This window comes from Chiloscyllium plagiosum, chromosome 4 (genome assembly GCF_004010195.1).
Source record: "Chiloscyllium plagiosum isolate BGI_BamShark_2017 chromosome 4, ASM401019v2, whole genome shotgun sequence".
Classification (NCBI taxonomy): domain Eukaryota; kingdom Metazoa; phylum Chordata; class Chondrichthyes; order Orectolobiformes; family Hemiscylliidae; genus Chiloscyllium; species Chiloscyllium plagiosum.
The window spans coordinates 114,558,844-114,580,334 of NC_057713.1; positions in this window are offsets into that span (position 1 = coordinate 114,558,844).

Genomic DNA, 21,491 nt, shown 5'->3' on the forward strand with positions numbered 1-21,491 from the left:
CCTCAGCCCTTGAGCCCCAGGCATACCATACTATTATGCCACACATCGTAATGCACATTCCCCCATTCAAAGCTAGGATAGTGCTGACTGCTGATAACAACTGCCCTGCATTAACCTTTCTGATCCCATGTTCTGCTGTCCCCCCTGACATGTTGAATTGCTCTTTATCTAAATTGTCATCCTATTTGCATCCCAGCACACTGCCTCCAATCTCCAGAATTTTGAGTCCCACAGTTTCCCTCACACTGCAGGGGCCCTGATAACATTCCCTGACTTTTAATAAACAGACCTCCAGGACTGAACGTGTCTCACATCGCTTTGATAATTTTGTATGAATGGCCATACCTGATGACTGACCAAACCCTTTACTGATCTCTGTGTAGTTCCTTGACTAACTTCCTGTGAGTCCCTGGACTGGTTGCACTATGCTCACAGAGCAGACTGTATCCTACTCTCCTGAATGTAGAAAGACAGAGACCCAGATTCTGACCATGCCAAGTGGCAGACTTACTGTGCCAAAGCTCTTGGACTGACGTTGGAGGCTATGCTTGACTTACCATGCTGAGGCCCCCTGACTAACAGCTGTCTCATTTGACTTGACTGAGGACTGTTCCCCTTTGACTTTGAATCATTGCCGTTTGGTTAAAACATATGCTGTGGGCTTGTCGCATAAGCTGCAGGCACAATATGACACACTATAGTAATGAGTAGCAATGCATGCACTCCCTTGTCTGTTGACTGCGAACACCCATGACAAGCTATATGGCTTTGTGTCTGATAAAAGGCAAGGCAAGGGAGAAGTACAATGATCCTTTCAGCTTTGGTTGAGGGGGCAAAGCACAAAAAGGCACGATAAGGCAGAAATGCTGTGAGCATCAAAGTCAGCACAAAGTGGGTGAGTGTTACGAGAGCTGTGAGACTCACCCTGGTTGGCTCTGTGACATGAGTCTCCATCCCTGTGCACAGAATGTCCGATGAAAGCTGCCAGTCTCCTCCAAAGTGTATCATTGAAGAACCATCTGGCAAATGGATTAGAGATAAACCATGAGGATGTGGTGAGGCTGACATGTGTCCAGGTCAGGTGTGTCTATGTAGCCACTGCCCAGTAGTAGGCTCTGAGATCTTGATGTGTGCTGCCCAAAATGGAACGTTTCAGGATCAGATGGTGTTCTGAAGTATCCAGGCTCCCACTCTGACTTTCATGTTAGACATTCTTGACTTACCCTTCAGCATTTGGTTGGATAATGGGACATTATGCTCATGACATCAGAAAACTCTACTGCTGATCTCACTCGATTTTCCAAACATTTTTGTCAAAGCCTATGTGGATCAGTGGCTAAGAAGATTCCATCCTATGTTTTACATTACGTTGCATTTTCCAGGAGCAAATTCTTCATGTTCAGTGAAGACTTTCTGTTATGGATTGGAGGTGGTTCAGAGAAGGATAACTATATTGATTCCTGCGATGAGACAGTTGTCCTCTATTGATTTTACTCGTGAGACTTAAATTCATTTAAACATGCAAGACACAGAAGGGACTTGACAGGGTGGAAACTGCAAGTTTTATTCCTCTCACTGTTGAATCTACAATTAAATGGGCATGGGACAAAGAGATACACTGGGACTGTGATGAAAAATTTTGTTACTCAAAAGGTTAACGACCTTTGAAATCTTTTAGTCCTGAAGGTTATGGATGCACCATTGTTGGCTACCTTTAAGGCTGGGATTGACAGATATTTGGTCTCTCAGTTGGGGGTTATATGAAGTGGTCAGAAGAGTGGAGTTGAGTCAATATCAGTCATTTTATTATTGAATGATGGAGTCGGTCTGAGATCATTTGGTCTTGCTGCTGCTTCTTATGTTTTTATTTCAGAGACGCTGTACCTGAGGTAGGACAAAAGAAATATTAAAATCAACTCAATTTTCAAAACCTGAGTTATTAGAATTCAAGAGGTTGTTGAAATTAAATGATCCAGAATCTTTTTTATCAATCTGTATTTCCCATTATTTGTGCATTTAATTCGTCACTGGAGCTGGAAAACGAATCATCGTTTCAGTAAGTGCCAGGCATTTATAAGGAATGGAGACTGAGTTGCTACAATTACTCATCCAACCAAGTTCCAGTGTTTGTAAAAGAGAACAAAAAAGCGACATGCTAGAACAATAAAAGAAACTTTTACTCTAGATATCTCAGTGGAAGTGATTAAGAAGATAAATTATTTTGATCACCTGAAAAATATATCTGGAGTGAAGGTGACATTTTTTTATCCATTGTATCTTGAAAGTCTTCAAAATTTAAGTTCAGGTGCTCACATTTTAAGGTTGCCAGGGCACAGGGGTCAAAACTGGGTAGAGTGGCCATGAAACCCCTGTTGCTGAGATAAAAGCAAATTACTGCGGATGCTGGAATCTGAAACCAAAAGAGAAAATGCTGGAAAATCTCAGCAGGTCTAGCACCATCTGTAAGGAGAGAAAAGAGCTGACGTTTCGAGTCTAACTGACCCTTTGTCAAAGCTAAAAAAAGGGAGAAATAGGGAGGTATTTATCCAAGGCTGAGGGAAGGTGAGTCATGGCTCCAGAAGCCAAGGTAGCAATAAAGAGATGGTAATGACAGAGATTATAGGGAGATTAGGAACTGTGAATGACCAAGGCTGAAGCCATGCTGTGTGACAAAATATGGGGGGGTGGGGCGGGGGGAGGGGTGAAGTAGAGGCAAAATGGAAAACAGGGGGAGAAGGGGAGCAAAGGAGTCTATGTTTGAAAAGTTAAAGTCCCCTATTTATTTTATTTCTTTTTTTTCCACTGTTCTGGACCTCTTATTTCTTGATTGTCTCTCTTTCTCTCGCTCCCCACTCTCTCATCACCTTTTTCTCTCCTCTTCTCCCTTTGCTGCCCTTCTCCCCTGTTTTCCATTTTGCCTCTGCTTCACCCATCCCCCACATACTTTGTCAAACAGCACTGCCTTCAGCCTTGGTCATTCCCAGCTCCTAATCTCCCAATAATCTCTCTATGCACTGTCATTATCACCTCTTTATTGCTACCTTTGCTTCTGGAGTGATGAGAGAGTGGGGAGCGAGAGAAAGAGAGACAATCAAGAAATAAGAGGTACAGAACAGTGAAAAAAAAATTAAAAAAGATAAATAAAATAAATGAAATAAAATTATCTGAAGTTGTTGAATTCAATGTTGAGACCCTGTTGTTGAGACTTGGGTTGTGCTTACATTGAACCTACAAGTTATGGAGGGCAAGAGATTTTTCCCATTGTATTGCAATAAAGACTTCTTCACACTGGCCTTCAGGTCAAGGAGGAAGGAGATGTAACGTGGAAATGTAGCAAGCAGAAATTGGGCCAGTCTGGTCCAATTACAGCAGTGGAAAGTGAGGACTGCAGATGCTGGAGAGCAGAGCTGAAAATGTGTTGCTGGAAAAGCGCAGCAGGTCAGGCAGCATCCAAGGAGCAGGAGAATTGATGTTTCGGGCATGAGCCCGAAAGAAGGGCTCATGCCCGAAACGTCGATTCTCCTGCTCCTTGGATGCTGCCTGACCTGCTGTGCTTTTCCAGCAACATATTTTCAGCCAATTACAGCAGTGGCTAGAACAATGGTGGGCTGAGGGTGGTGGTGGCCAGTTAAATAGGAATGGGTGCTGTGGAGATGACAGGTAGAAATGTCTGAAATTGAGACATTAGGATTGGGGAGAGAGAAATGGACAGCATTTGATCAGGGATAGTATTTAGGAAGTAAATTAGTTTTTTGAATGTGTAGTCAGGAGCAATATTCTTCCTGATTTGAAATTTGGCATATTTTAAAAATATGCCTTTGTTGGTTGAAACCTGGTTCCTAAATGCAGTTGATGAACAGATTAAATTTTCAGTGAGAGTCTCACTTTCCATTTCTGCATGCCCCCAATAGTCTTTTGATCCCCTTGGAATCAAGAGTCCATATACCTCTGCCTTAAAAAATATATACAGTACACTTTCTGAATCCATTGTCTTTTGAGGAAGAAAATTCCAAAAACTCACAACCCTCTGAGAGAAAGATTGTTCCTTCACATCTGTTTTAAATGGTCAGCTCCTCATTTTTAATCTATGACAATTAATTCTAGATTCTCCTATAAGAGTAAACATCCTTTCAACATCCAAGTCCCTTGGAATCTTATATGTTTGAGTTAGGTCACCTTTGATTCTTAAAATTCAAGAGGATGCATACGTTCCCTATCCAGCTTTTCTCATAAGTCAATCCACTCTTTCCGGGTATTAGTCCAGTTAATCTCACTTTAGTCTTAAGTGATATCTCCCTTACTTTGACATTTTGCCCTCTAATTCAAAACTTCCCAACTAGGGGAAACATCTTTTCTGCAGTCACTCTGTTTTTGCCTTTAAGTATTTTAAGGTTTCAATAAGATCATCTTTCATTCTTTGAGACTTGAGAGAATACAGACTCAGTCTACGTAATCTGTTTTCATAGGACTGTGCCACCATACCAGAAGCAAGTCTAGTGAACCTTTAATACACTCCCTCTATGGAAATTGCATCCTTACTAAAATTGTACAGTCCTTCTGGGTGCAGTCTAATGACAGTTCAATACAATTGAAGCAAGTCTTCATTCTCCTCTTCTCAAATCCTTTTGCACTCTAGCCTCCATACCATTCTCCTTCCCAATAGTCCGCTGCATGCGTGTGTTATTCTTAGTGATTTCATAGCAATGACACGTAGATTTACATCCACATTTTCTGATCTCTTACTATTTCAGAACTACTCTGCAAATCTTTTCTTCTTATCAAAGTCAATAACCTCACATTCTTAACACATTGTATTCTATCAGCTAGGTTCTTGTTTATTTACTAAGTCTATTCAAATCCTCTTGAAATCACTTTGTGCCTACCTCACAGCATACATTGTCACTTAGCTTTGTGTTATCAGTAAACTTGGAATTATTTGGTCCTCACATCCAAATCATTAATGTAAATTATGAACAGTTGGGACCCAAGTACTGATCCTTGTAGTATCATTAGTTATAGCCTGCCAATACAAGAATGACCCATTTATTCTTTATGCTTTCTGTCTGTTAGCCAGTCACTGATCCATGCCAGCATACTACCTTCTCGCCCATGTGCTTTAAACTTGTTGACAATCCTCCTGTGGGGGTCTTGATCAAAAGCCTTCTGAAACTCTAAGTATATAATGTTGACTGATACACCGTTATTAATTCTGTTATTGACATTCTCAGAAAATTCCAACAAGGAATTGTGATTTGTGAAATTTGTCAAACACAAGTTCCCATTCTCAAATCCATTTGATTTTACTCAGTCAAATTATTATAAGTCAAGTATCCATTTACCACCTCCTTCATAATAGGTTTGAGCATTTTCCTTACTGCTGATAGAAGGCTAACAGGCCCACTTTTCTCTCTCTTTTTCTTAATTAAGAGGACTATATCTTTATATATTCCACTATATCTTTATATATAGGACTATTAAACTGTCCTATGAGAAAAATAACTTAGTTGGCCAAGTTACTGCATCTCAAGGATAATATATTTATATTTGAAAACAAAACTAATACAGAATGGTGGATCTCCAGATTATTAACAACTGACACTATATAACAAAGCTGTTATAAACCTGCTAGGGGCAGAAATATCTATGGAGCTAAGAGAATAATGCAAACATTTTAATGTTGTGCTGCCTGGTTCACTATATTTTATAGAAACATGAGTTTGTGCCATGACTGTGCACAAGTGTATAATAGTGTGCAATTGCAAAATAATATGCACATGAATAAGCATGATTATTTAGTTATAGTGCACTCATTCCTCTCCTCATGGAGAATAGAGAATGTCATTGTTGTGAAGCTAGAGTTGAAGAGCACCATAGTACAGAAAAACAGTCATTAGGATCTCTACTTAAAGCACTTGCCAGTATGGATAGATGAACACACAAGGGAATGTTAAGGTGGAAGCAAAGGCTGAGGCTTCAAGCACAGATAAGAAAGGAATGGTAGTAATATGAGTTCATGATGGGTCCACTAGTACATAAATTGATCCGAAATATTAAATGATTTTGAAGGGTGATATCTTGGAGAAGATAATTCACAAGGTTAGAATGGCAGCCACACTGATATCATTCCATCTACATTATAAGTTAAAATTATCCTTTGCATGCATAAAAATCATTAAAAAAAACACAAACTCATCTATGGAATATGATTTAATGGGCACAGGATGTTCAAAGTTCATATACCAATGGATTAAGCAAGATAATGCATTGTATGATTAAGCTTCAGTTATGAATTTTTTATATTTATGGAAGTACTATCTCAACCCACTATCCCCAGTGAGGTCTCTCAACGTGAAAGTGCAGACATTAATTTTACTTTTACATCAATGCTGCATTGCCCAACACAAATATCTCTCCATTAGGGAGAATGAAAACTTTCTTTCAAATGGGAATTGAGATAGCTAAACAACAAAAGTGTTTCAAATGTTTCACATGTGTATTGTGAAAGTGGTAAAATCAATTTTCAACCTCCATTGTTTGATTTTAGTGCCTGAGCTCTTTCTTGGAGTAGAATGATTTTGAAGGATAAGTATTGAAATGGCTGTAATGATCACCTGAACCACAGATTGAGGCAAGTTCAGGAAACCAACATGGAATAAACTAAGTCATCTGAACTAAAGGTATCAATTTATCAAAGGACACTGAAACCAGTCAATGAGACAGTTGTCAAAAAATTAACACCTTCTGCTTCAATTTACATCGATCCGCTAACAGAGTATCCCAGTGAAGAGTATCCAGTCTGGAGGGATTATGGGGCCAGATTCTGGAATACACAAATTCAGCAGCAAATACCGAGCAAGAAAACTGATGGGTTTTATGCTGTGGAAAATGAGAAAGGGAAAGAAAGTGAAACAGATGGAAATGAAGTTCGAGAGCAACAGGGCTGCTACTACTTGTGGAGAATAGATAGATGGGTGTTAATAGTAGACAGATCTACTGAGAGCAAACCCATGTAAACAAGACATTCATGGGTAGAGGGGAAGGGGAGTAATCGAGATGGAGGACAGACCTCATGGTCTGAAGCTATTGAACACAGTGTTGAGTACTGAAGAGGAAGAGGTAAAATGAGAGTGTTGCTGTCTGGGCCAGTATTTATTGTTCTAGTTACCCTTGAGTAGGTGGTGGTTAGTTGTCTTTTTGAACCACTGGAGTTCATTTGTATAGGTACACCCACAATTCCAAAAGGGAGGAAGTTCCATCAACACTGAAGGCAAAGCAATATATTTCCAGATTTGGATGATAGGTCGCTTAGAGAGAATGTGCCCATCATGACATTCCCATGTATCTGCTGCCCTTTTCATTCCAGATGGAAGTGGACGTAGGCTTGGAAGGTGATAACTAAGGAATATTAGTGAGTTTCTGCAGTGCAGATTGCAGTTTGTAGACACAATGTTTCTGAGGTAAAAACAAGGACTGCAAATGCTGGAAACCAGAGGCTAGATTAGAGTGATGCTGGAAAAGCACAGCAGGTCAGGCAGTATCCGAGGAGCAGAAAAATCGACGTTTGCTTTCCAGCGCCACTCCAATCTAGACAATGTTACTGAGGCTTATTAGTGAAGGGAATGGATGCTTGTGGATGTGGTTCTCATCAAGTGAGCTACTTTGTCTTGGATAGTGCCAAGCCTCTTGAGTATTCCTGGAGCTGCATTCCTTCAAGAAAATGCACTCCTGACTTATACATTGCAGGTGATGGACAGTCTTTGGGAGGTGAGTTATGCACTGCAGGATTTCTCTCACGTGCTCTTGTACCCACATTATTTACATGTTTGCTCCAGTTCAGTTTCTGGAATGGACTCTTCAGGGTGTAACGAAACATAGTTAAGATCACCACTGGATCGCTTGGTTTATACTAGATATTATGGAGAACCTATTGTCGGAAAAGCAAACAGCAAAGTTAAGGAGGAGACAGAACAAATCTGAGAGGGACCAGGGAAGGTGAGAGAAGGATGGAAATTAAATGTTTCCAGCTTCAGATGAGAGCAGGAAGTAGCAATGCTGCAATCATTGATGTATCAGGGAATGATTTGAGATAGGGTGCCTATATAGGACTGAAACAGCAAATGCAACACATACAGCACCAAGTGAAAAACAAAACTACAGCCAATGCTACACATTTTATTTGAAGAAAGGAAGACAAGTTAAAGGAGAAATTGTTCAAAGTAAGAATGAGCTCAGCCTGGTGGCAGAGGACGTTGGTACATTGGGACTGTTCAGGTCTTCAATCAAAAAAGAAGTTGCTATGGTTCTGTTCGCCGAGCTGGAAGTTTTTGTTGCAAACGTTTCGTCCCCTGTCTAGGTGACATCCTCAGTGCTTGGGAGCCTCCTGTGAAGCGCTTCTGTGGTGTTTCCTCCGGCATTTTTAGTGGCCTGTCCCTGCCGCTTCCGGTTGTCAGTTTCAGCTGTCTGCTGTAGTGGCCGGTATATTGGGCCCAGGTCGATGTGTTTGTTGATGGAGTTTGTGGATGAGTGCCATGCTTCTAGGAATACTATAAATGCTAGAGGAAACACCACAGAAGCGCTTCACAGGAGGCTCCCAAGCACTGAGGATGTCACCTAGACAGGGGATGAAACGTTTGCAACAAAAACTTCCAGCTCGGCGAACAGAACCACAGCAACGAGCACCCAAGCTACAAATCTTCTCACAAACTTTGAAAAAAAGAAGTGGAGAGCCCTCAGACCATACTGATGGGGGACGATGATAGAGGGATTGCACATCCATGGTAAAAACGAGATAGTTGGGGCCAGGTAACTGGAAATTGGAGTTGATGTAAAAACTCATGAACCTAGGTGGGAAGAGAATGGACAAGGGAGAGAAAAGTAGAGTCAATATAGGAAAAAATAAGTTGAATGGGGTAAGGACAAGCTGATACAATGTGTCTGCCCATTTTGTGGATTTCGGGAAGGAGATAAAGTGAGCTGTGCATAGTTGAAGGACTATGAGATGGGAAGCTTTGAAGAGAGTATCTCTAGAGGAGATGGAATTGGTGACAGCCCTGGAAACAACAGCATGATATGTAATGCTGGAGTTATAAGCTTGGAACAAATATGAAAAGATCTCTGAGAGTGGGTACTTAGATTGGCTTCATGCTTTAGAATGGTAAGAACTAGCAGTATGTGTCTCTGCCCTTCTCTTTCTCACTCTCTCTTTGCTTTTCTCCCCATTTTCTTTGCATCATTTTGAAAACAGCACCTGGTACAAAAGCAAATTAATAAAATAATGATTCACAGAGAACTCAACAATATCTAGGTATTTAGCTGCTGCTGAAGACACAAGTCAAACAATTGTGGTCTCAGGTTGAAATCTAGCATCTCAAAGACAGTGTAATCTCACTATTTGATAATATGTTTTTTTTTATTTTAAAATTTATACCTGCGTGTCTTTGTATGCGTGTGTGAGAGTGTGATTGTGTGTGGGTATGAGTGTGTGAGTGACCATAAGAAATAGGAACAGGAGTAAGTCATTCAGTCCCTTGAGCCTGCTTGTCATTCAATAGGATCATGGCTTATTCAACATTCCTCATGTCCACTTTCTGCACTTTCCCCATAAACCTTGATTTGCCTAATTGAAATAACTTCACACAGGCTGGTATTACATCAACAAGTGACCCTTCATTTACGCATGAACAATCCTTGACTTTAGTACTGCCTCTTTAGAGTCAGCTATCAGAACGGTGGTATTTCTGACACTTCGCTTTTTCTCTGTCAGCCAGCGCTCCCTGGTTGGAACTATTAATCTCAATCAATCAGGGAATTCATATTCTATCAGGTTCAGCTGGCTGATCTAATTAAAATCACTACATAGAGACAAAGAACTAATGGGGTTTAAGACAACAAAAACATGTTACATGGTTTTAATGATGAAATTAGAGGCTAAGGTAGACAAAATGCCATGCCTAGGGAAATAGGCATCCTGAGTAATGAATAAAAATATGAGACTGGAAGGTCATCCCAAAGCTGAACCTAGCTGCAAGGTTTTACACATTCATGTGCAACCTGAGTGAGAACCCGAGGAATGGAGTCCACGACAAAAGATTAGCATGGGTACTGAAAGGTTGCTTTGGATGAAAGTGGTTGCTTAAGGCTAGTAATGAGAAATCACTTGCACATAACAATCTAAGGTTGTTTTGTGCAAGTTCAATATCCAGATATTTGATACTATTTTTCCCCATAAGTGACAACATAGAATAATGGTTATCTTCACATCAAGTGTGGGCAATGTTGCGGAAGGACTTTAGGATCCTGCAGCATTATTGTAAAGATGCCATGGAGCTGATCTTCACTGGACATGCTTAGTACAAACATAGAGTGTGGATTGAGTTAGTGTCAGATAGGAAGAGAGAAACATATGCAGAGAAATGGCGTCAATGCTCAAACTTGCCTTCCTTTTGATCATACTATCTTGAAATCAAATTCTTGCATGTGGGCATAAGAGCACCTGACAAAGAGGCAACATGACCAGTATCATAAATGATGACCACTGTTGTGCAGATAGAAGGCATAGAACAGCTGTTTGATGTTTTTATAAGCATGCAGTAGGATTTTTTCACTGTTCCTGGCGCGAAACACTAACGCTTAATTTTATAATAGTGGAAACTGTTGCATTAATGAAGTGAAAAGATTTCCCTGAGGAATGGTGAGTAATAGAAATACTTTCATAGATTGAACGCTTCATAATCCGTGAATTATAGTGTTTCACATGAATGAAGGACCACCTGGAACTTAACTGCATACAAGAGTCATACTAGATCATGTGATTTTGTAATATTTAGTTAGCAATGAACACTTCTGCTGCTGACCATTTCACACAATTCAATTATTCCAATGTGGAATCTTTGTTTGTTTTGGCAGTCAGATTGCAATTAAATTTCCAATCACATCTGCAGGGTAAACAGACTCTAGACAGACAAATAAAACACATCTTCATCTCAGTATGGTTCATGAAATATTGGAAGATGGGAATAAAGTGTTGCATTAAATTACAATCTCAGAACAGATAAGCATCTTTGAATGAAATCTCAAAGAGATGTGATAAATCTTCCATCAAGCTGAATAAAACTACAGTTTTTGTATACTCCAATGATGTGGTTCTGGTGCAACTATCACCAGTTTATGTAAATGCATAAAGTCACAAGGTAAAGTCTGGGGTTTGGGAGTCATGGAGATTCTGCCTCTTAACGAAAATGGTGCCTCAACTCCACATCCCAAAGTCAGACTCTCATTCCAACAGATTTGATTTTCACAAAGGTGAAACTGGAGTAATGTGAGATTTTATGTGAGGAAAATACCTGAAACACAAAAGTACAGATACTAGGAGCAGGAGTAGACTATTCGGCTCTTCAAACCTACTCTGCCATTCAACAGGATCATCACTGTTCCTGTATCTCAGTCTTATATTCCTGCTTTACCATAGCCCTTGATGCGTTTAAAATCTAGAAATGTATCTCTATCTCTTTCACATATTTGGTGACTTAGAATTCACAGCATTCTGTGGAATAGCATTCTTCAGGGTAACTTATGCTTTGAGTGAAGAAAAGTTTCATCTCAATCCAAAATGGCCCACCCTGTATCCTGAGAATATGACACTTGGTTCTAGATTTTGCAACCAAGGAAATCTTCCTCCCTGCATCAAGGCTGTCAAGCCCTGTTAGAGTTTTACACATTTCAATCAGATCACCTCTTATCTTTCTAATCTCGAATGGATACAGGCCCAGGTGAGCCGATACCTCCTCAAAGAGCAGTCCTTCCATCCCTGGTAGCAGCCTAGTGAACCTCCGCTGCACTCCCTCTATGGCAGGTATATCCTTTCTTGGGTAGGGAGACCAAAACTGAACACTATAGTCTCATCTCATCAAACTCCTCTATATAATTGTGTTAAATCACTTCTACTTCTGAACTAAAATCCTTTTGTAGTGAAGGCCAATGTACCATTTGCCTTCCTAATTGCTTACTGCACTTGCCTGTGTACTTCCATTGACTGGTTTATAAGGACAAGCAATTCACTTTTTATATCCATGCTTCCCAATATACCACCATTTAAATAATACTCTTCCTTTATGCTTTTCACACTGAACTGCATAACTTCATATTTAGCCACATTAACCTGCAGCTACAATGCAGGTGGGAGTGAATTGTGATAGGTTGGTGGGTAGGGTGGAGTGGATTGATGGGAAGGAAGATGGACACGTAGGACAGGTCAAAAGGGCAGTGTTGGAAGGTTGGACTTGAGATGATGTGGGGGGGATGGGGAGATATGGAAACTAGTGGAAAAAATGTCTTCCCAACTGCCTTTTCCACAGCCCCAGCTCCACCCCTACCACCCTATGTATCTCTCATTCCCCCTTCCTCCTCCACATTCATGATGAAGGGTTTATGTCCAAAACGCCAACTCTGCTGCTCCCTGGGTGCTGCGTGACCTGCTGTGCTTTTTCAGTGCTATGCTTTTCGACTCTGCATCTACAATGTGTTTGCGAACTCATTCAACTTCCGAAACTACCTTGATGACTCTTTGCCTTCTCCTCACACCACACAATCTCAGCCAGTTTTATGTCATCATTAAAACTTGGATATGTTGCATTTGGTTCCCTCAGCTAGATCTCTACTATATATCCTGAATAGTTGAAGCCCAAGCACTAATCCTTGAAGTACACCAACACTGCCTGTCATAGAGTCATAGAGTCATAGAAATGTACAGCATGGAAATACACCCTTCAGTCCAACTTGTCCATGCCAACCAGATATCCCAACACAATTTAGTCCCACCTGCCAGCACCTGGCCCACATCCCTCCAAACCCTTCCTATTCATATACCCATCCAGATGCCTTTTAAATGTTGCAATTGTACCAGCTTTCACCACTTCCTCTGGCAACTCATTCCATACACGTACCACCCTCTGAGTGAAAAAGCTGCCTCTTAGGTCTCTCTTATATCTTTCCCCTCTCATCCTAAACCTGTGCCCTCTAGTTCTGGACTCCCTGAACCCAGGGAAAAGACTTTGTCCATTTATCTTATCCTTGCCCCTCATGATTTTATAAATCTCTATAAGGTCACCCCTCAGCTACTCCAGGGAAAACAGCCCCAGCCTGTTCAGCCTCTCTCTATAGCTCAAATCCTCCAACCCTGGCAACATCATTGTAAATCTTTTCTGAACCCTTTCAAGTTTCACAACATCTTTCCAATAGGAAGGAGACTAGAATTGCACACAATATTCCAAAAGTGGCCTAACCAATGTCTTGTACATTCAAAAAGACACATTTATTCTCACTCTTTGTGCCATGCCTGTCAATTAATCCTTGATCCCTGATAATATTACCCTCTACTTCTTGTGCCAATGCTTTGCCTGCTGACCTGTCATGATGGAACTTATAAAAAGCTTACTAAAGATAAAAAAAAATCCCATCTGCTAATTCTTCTGTATTTATTATATTAGGTACATACTCAAAAAACTCCAGCACTTTTGTAAAGCATAACTTGCCCTTCATAAAGTGATACTGGTTTTGTCCAGTCTCCGTAATGCTTTCCACATGTTCTGTTATCATATTTTTTATAACAGATTTCACCAGCAGTTTTAATACTATTGATGTTCAAATACCTGGTCTGTAACTCTCAATGTTTTTCTCTTCCTCCCTTTCTATATAGTGGAGTTACATTTGCCACTGTCCAATCCATAGGAACTGTTCTAAAGTCCATTGAATTTTGAAAGATTCATCATCAATGCGTCCAATATTTCCACTTCTGTTCATACTCTGTAATTACAAGGCCATGATAATTTGTCAGCCTTTAACCCCATTAATTTTCCCAGCACCATTTTTTCCCAAAAACTATTTCCTTCAATTCCACCCTCTCACTAGACCCTGGTTCCGTAACATTTCTGAGGGGTTATTTGTGTCCCTTTGTGTGAAGACTGAACCAAGGTATGTGTGCAATTCTTTATTTCTTTTGCCTTTTATTTGTTTGATGACAGCCGGGTCATAAACCCAATACTGACTTCAGAACAAGAACCCCTTTGCGACGATTATACTTATGTACTTGCTCGAGTTCTTTATCTTCTACAAATATACAAATAATTCTTGGTGATTGTGAAATATGTTATTTTGCCATTCAGAAGTTCACATCAGTTCATACTGATATATCTGTTAGCTTGTGTGAATTCTTTTTCTCGGTTTCTTCCAGGTACATTGTCATCTGCAAATCTAACTCTTGCTCACATTCACTCCCCAATAACAACATGCTTGTCTTTCAGTTACACAATGGCTCCAATTCCCCATTTGCTACTTTCACAGTTGCTGTTTGCCTTATGTGCAGATTTCTTGTGAGTTGGCTATCTGACCCGTCTGTTTGAATGCATCTCACTACTGTCAGGAACATTATCCAATCAATCCAATTGAATGTTTTTTTTTCCAAAATCTATGAAACAACAATATACATCTTGTTCAAACCCTAAATTAGATTCACTCTTTAATCTTAGAATGCCAATTACTTCTCTCAAATCTCTATTTCCTCGAATCCAAATTGTTTATTTCTGATATGGTTCTGCAGTATCCTAATAATCTCTTATAATTCACAAGTCAACCTTTGATGCATGGACACACTGATTGATTGTATCAATATTGGCATGCCTATGGTTTCTTTCTTGGAGTGATTATTATCGTCTGCATGAAATCTTATGGCCATTCTTCTGATAAGTATTATCAACTTAATAAACGTTGATATTACCTTCTTTTCTACATTTCTTTTAGCTACCTTTCCAGTTTTTATCACATTTCTTGTCCTTATCTCCCTTTCTAGTATTGCTTGTCCAATGCTATTAATGTCAACATTACATCCATCAGTTAGTCCAGTCATTTCACATTTTTCATTTTTATGTATTGTTTCTTGTGAGGACCCCATTCTATTCTCCTAGTTTCTCCATCTTTGTTGCATCTGATATTACTGACTCCTCTGGTGCCACCTTCCTGAGGGATTCCTCAGACATGTCCAGCTTTTCTCCTCAACCAAGAATTCCCACCACCATGGTTGACATGGACCTTAGTAGTGTCCAACTGATCTCCTGCACTTCTGCTTTCAACCTTTACATTCCACAATGACTGTAGCTCCCATTGGCTTTCACATCTAAAGCCACCATTTCCTCCACCTCTACCAGGATGCTGCCATCAGACACATATTTCCTGTTTCCTATGGCAGGGACTGTTCCTTCCAGGATACCCAGATCCACTCCTCCTCCCAATTCCGTCACGTCTTCCCGCCAACATATTACTTTCCCATGCAATGTAGAAGGTGCAAAAATTGTCAATTTGCCTCCTCCCTGCTCACTACTGAAAGTCCCAGATGCACCTTCTGGGTGAAGCAGCGATTTACCTGCTCTTCACTCAATCTAGTGTACAGCATTCATTGTTCACAATGTGGATGCATTTACAATGGGGAGATGAAACATAGATTGGATGGCCACTTTGCAGAACACCTACATTCTATTTGTAAAGATGCCTGTGAGCTTCCTGCTGTTTTAAACACACCACTATGTTCCCATGTCAACCTTTCTGTTACAGGCCTGCTGCGGTTCCTCAGTGAAGCTGAGCACGAGCTGGAGGAACAATACCTCATCTTCAGGTTATGAAGAGTGGGCAGGAAAGAGGAGTTGTGGCTAAGATGAGATCAGCCGTGATTGTATTGAATGGCGAAGCAGGCTCGAGGGCCTGAATAGTGCAATCCTGCTGCTAGTTCCTATGTTCTAGTGCCTGGTACCTTACAGCTGTCAGGATATTTAATGATTTCAGTGTGTGAATATTTTCTTTTATGTTTGTTAGTCATCCCACATACACTCAAGTCCTGTTCTGTATGAGTTGCTTCCAGTGTAGCCAACCCATTTTCAATTATCCACACTTCCTATTAGAAACAGTTCAGCATTTTTCTCTCTCCTGGTCTATCATCAGTAATCCCTTTGTCTGCTTCTCCTTTTTTTCCCTCTCTCTGTCTGGGCAGAGACTCTATCTGTTTGACTCACACCTTTCCCTGCCCACCCCAACACCATACTGGTTATCAACAAAAATATCTCCATTCCTAACCTGTTTTCAATCCATTTTGATTACCTCTACAAATTTATTGCTAGAGGTGATGGCTTTCTTTAGCATCTTCTGTTTTTGTTAAACAGGAATGGATGTATTGGTAATTTAAGATCAACATAAATGGTGTAATCAATTTTAATTACTGCCATTGTCCATGATTTGTAAGCTCCTGGAGGACCATCATTAAAAGTAAAAGGTAATTCATGGCATCTGAGAGCAGAGATTATGTACACTTCCATAATGTCATGATTCATCCAGGGAAGAAGATTGGGAGAATAAAATTTAGCTTTAAAGCCACAGCCAATGGGATTCAATCAGTAAACCCTTAAGGAATACAGGAACCAATGAGTTGGCTGTTACTAGTGGAAATCTTCCAATTTACCAGTAAACATGAACATGCAATACAGCAGTGAAGTGAACCAGAATTTAAAAAGGCTTTAAAGCAAGGCAAATAAGTAATCACATTAAGAAGAAATCACAGCAGGAATAATATTGCATGGAAAGTTTAATTTCAGACCTGGTCCAAATGAAGCACAGAATTGGACATGGTGGATAGAACAACTCTTAACATACAGAGTTTGTGCCAAATTAGAAGCTATTTCTAAAGCTGAACAAAGAAACACACTTTTGCATTCAATTGGGATGATTGCCAATTATGTTACAGGCTACCAAGACACAAAAGAAGATGTGGAAGCTTTATTGAAGTTCTATAAGTTTTTGACAATTATTTTTATTAGAGAACAACTAAACTTCAAAGAACAAGATCTAATAGAAGAGTTCAGCATCCAGGGGGATCTTTGGATAATTTCAGATAATGATCTCTACAGATTAGTGGAGAGATGTGGCAATGGAGTTTTGAAATCAGGATTCATAGAAGGCTAGAATTGTTGTTGAAATTATTGATGAGTCTTTCACAGTCTAATTATAATCTGAAGACGATTTGACTTTGAGAAAGCCTTTCAAATGGTGGGTGAAGTAGAAGTCTGAAAGCAATGCAAAATACTCCTAGAAGGATGGGATCAACTTATCACAGGATGTCAGCAGAATCTATTCAGCTTGTAAGGTTTAAGGTGAAGCTCCTACTGAGAATAGTCAGACAACAGATATCAAGAGTCAGTGTCATGGCTGGAGCAAGGAAACTTCATATCAGTACCCATTTATTTCAAAAGGTCAACTTTGTAAAATAATATATTACATCTAGAAGATATACAGGATTAAAACACAGTTATAGAGTAACAAAGAGACAAATGGAAACAAAGAGACAAATATGTTAATGAGGTAGAGCAGCCTGCAACAGAAAGGGAATTCACATGGGAGGGTAATAGAAATCCTACGAGAAATTCACGAAACGAACCAATAGATAAGAAAGACAAAGAGATGTTATCATATTGTTAGATTGCATATTATGGGTAAAGAAAAAGGTTATAATAGATAACTATGTGACCACATGATACAGAAGATATATAAGACATGATTAAAGACATGCTACAACCAACTTGCAACACAAGGGCTCTCGTGTCACTGAGTGGTGAATGTATAAATGCTTCAAATCAAGAATTCTCACTCTTGGGTGCGAATGTTTGCCTTCACCTCAAGATCATTCAAACAATTTACAGTCAGCAATGAAGTTGACCCGCCTCAGGCGACTGACTGTGTGGAGTTTGCACATTCTCCCCGTGTCTGCGTGGGTTTCCTCCGGGTGCTCCGGTTTCCTCCCACAGTCCAAAGATGTGCAGGTCAGGTGAATTGGCCATGCTAAATTGCCCGTAGTGTTAGGTAAGGGGTAAATGTAGGGGTATGGGTGGGTTGCGCTTCGGCGGGGCGGTATGGACTTGTTGGGCCGAAGGGCCTGTTTCCACACTGTAAGTAATCTAATCTAATCTAATAGTCAACTATGCTATCATTGTGCAATGGAATGCCAGTCTTAGAACATCTGGTTAAGGAATAGTCAGTCATTGAACAAAAGGTGAAGGAGATGTTCATTGTTGAAACAAAACTTTGACTTGCTAAATTCATGGCAAAATCCAAAACAAAGACAAAATCCATTGAGATTCCTCATGTTTGTACTAAATACTTATTTTCATATTGTTAACAGGTTAGAAATCTGCAACAATATCAGTTTGACAGAAATGTTTTCCACTTCAATTAATATTAAAGAAAGTTTAGATGATAAACACCAGCAAGGATTGGTGAGCAAATGACGAATACATAAATGAGTGCTAAGTCCTATTTCAGCTCATTGATAAAACTTTTATTGAAGCTGTTCAGGCAGTTCAACACAGTCTGGTGAACAACTCATTATGGCAGATTTGAATTGATGTTAGATGATGAGACAACACAAGTTCAAGAAGAAAATTTCAATTCTACACTTTCTAAAGAAGAATCATTGGTTTCAATGACAAAGATCATGCTAAGCAAGTAGCAATCCTAAAGCAGCATGACAGAGGAAGTGAATCTGTTGGGGTCACCAGTAAACAACCACGGGGGTGAATGCAAGTGTCCAACCTCATTGACAAATCAGGCATAGAATTTATATACACCAGCATGGATTTGCAGACAGATTGAGAATAAAGATTGCTTGCACAGATTGAAGATGGGCTCCAAGGAACAATGAACACAGATTCAGCACACCATTAATAAGAAGCTGATTGCTTCAGAGAGCCAGGATAGGGTCAAAAAGAAATTAAGGTTCTTTAGAGAACTCAACAAGAATGTTGAGGTGGCACAGTGGCACAGTGGTTAGCACTGCTGCCTCACAGCGCCAGAGACCCGGGTTCAATTCCCGCCTCAAGCGACTGACTGCGTGGAGTTTGCAAGTTCTCCCCGTGTCTGCGTGGGTTTCCTCCGGGTGCTCCGGTTTCCTCCCACAGTCCAAAGATGTGCCGGTCAGGTGAATTGGCCATGCTAAATTGCCCGTAGTGTTAGGTAAGGGGTAAATGTAGGGATATGGGTGGGTTGCGCTTCGGCGGGTCGGTGTGGACTTGTTGGGCTGAAGGGCCTGTTTCCACACTGTAATGTAATCTAAAAAAAAATGTTTGGAAATTTCAAAGTGTCCTGTGAGGGTACAACAATCAGTCTAGTGATCAGGAACCACTCATTTCAACAAGAATCAATTGCTAACGACAATTTTTGTGCTGAAAAGTGAAGAAAGAATTACTATTATTGTCATATTATCATGGGAGAATCTGGGAATAGACTTATTTGAGTTAAAAGGGATGACGCTGTAATCAAGCTGGATTTAAGTCAGCCATCTGCACAATATCTCAGCAGAGGTGGTGGTAAAATGACTCGAGGGAATCTACTCAATGTATCGGATTCTGGATATGATAGTATTAAAGATAGGTCCACAGTTTTCAAATGGTAGTTGAAAATGGAAAAGCTGTAAAGGTGTTTGAACAACTAAACTCTTACTGAAGAAAAACAGGGATTTGAATCCAGCACAATTTGTTACCAATCATCAATATAGAATTGGTTATCACCTTTGAAATTACTGATGTGTGAGAATAAGAACATAACTTCACCCCTGTCTGAAACCTAATATCACCGAGAATGACCACAACCATGACGCAGGATTCTGTGCTCCACAATCTGTTCCCTGGGATGCAAACTGAGACAAACATCGACTGCGCCTGGAGGACCATCAACTTGGTGAAAGATGTTCTTTGGTCTTCCTGAAACTTGTTGGTTTTCCAAAGCAAGGAGTTGACCTCAACTGAGTGTTGGAAATGTGTTGCTGGAAAAGCGCAGCAGGTCAGGCAGCATCCAGGGAACAGGAGAATCGACGTTTCGGGCATAAGCCCTTCTTCAGGAATGCTTATGCCCGAAACGTCGATTCTCCTGCTCCCTGGATGCTGCCTGACCTGCTGCGCTTTTCCAGCAACACATTTCCAACTCTGATCTCCAGCATCTGCAGACCTCACTTTCTCCTCAACTGAGTGTTGCAGACTGGCACATTTCAAGGTCCAGGACTCTGTGCTAAAAGGCACACAAAAGCTTGGGGCCGATGTCAGCAAGATGCATTGGGCAAGACCACCATCTGAGGTCTTTCTGCTGAAGTAAATGGGGGCCAGTTCAGTTATCGGACTGTCCTGGTGCCTCAAATGTATATCAATATAATCTTGTGCGAGTAAGAGATGCCTTTGGTTTGTTTGTTGGAAAGAGTCAGACTCTAATGTTTGTTTTCTTCATGTACAGAATTGGACTGCTTTAGTGACTACATATGTATGTAAATATATTTTATGAATAAAGTATATTTTTAAAATAAAAATAAGACTATAACCCCAAATAGCATGGACAGCATGGTTGCTCAGTGGTTAGCAGTGCTGCCTCACAGCACCAGGGATCCGGGTTTGATTTCAGCCTCAGGCGGCTGTCTGCGTGGAGTTTGCACATTCTCCCTGTGTCTGCATGGGTTTACTCCAAGTGTTCCGGTTTCCTCCCACAATCCAAAGATGTGCAGGTTAGGTGAATTGTCCATAGTATTAGTAATTGTCAGGAGTAATTATAGAGTAGGGGAATGGGTTTGGGTGGGTACCCGATCAGGTTTACCCTAGAACTCAGTGGGAAGCTGAGGAAGTGAATGTTGGCCCCTTGCTGAGATATTTGTGTCATTGATAGTGTGGGTAGGAATAGGAGGATAGAGCAGATGAATGCATGGCTGAGGAGCTGGTGCATTGGAGAAGGATTCACATTTTTAGATCATAGGAATGTCTTTTGGGGTAGAAGTGACCTTTACAAGAAGGGCAGATAGCACTGCTTTGGAAGAGGACTAATATACTGGCAGGGAGATTTGCTAGAGCTGCTTAGGAGGATTTAAAATCATAAGGAGGGGATTGGGACTCAGGGGGATAGCGAGGAAAGAGATCAATCTGAGACTGGTACAGTTGGGAAAAGGAGAGAGTCATACAGTCAGGGCATGCAAGAACAAAGCAGAGAATGAGATAAATGAAACTGCATTTATTTCAATGCAAGAAGCCTAACAGGGAATGCAGATGCACTCAGGGCATAGTTAGGAACATGGTACTGGGATATCATAGCACTTACAGAGACTTGGTTCAGGGACGGATAGGATTGTCAGCTTAATGTTTAAGAATACAAATGCTATAGGAAGGATAGAAAGGGTGGCAAGTGAGGAGGGGAGTGGCATTTTTGATAAGGGATAACATTACGGTTGTAATTAGGGAGGATATTCCTGGGACTATGTCCAAGGAAGTTATATGAGTGGAACTGAGAAATAAGAAAGGGATAATCACCTAATTTGGATTGTGCTATAGATGCCCTCAGCCACTCCAAAAGACAGTGGGAAAATGAAAGAGATCTCAGTTATCTGTAAGAATGATAGGGTATTGGTAGGGGATTTTAGCTTTCCAAACATA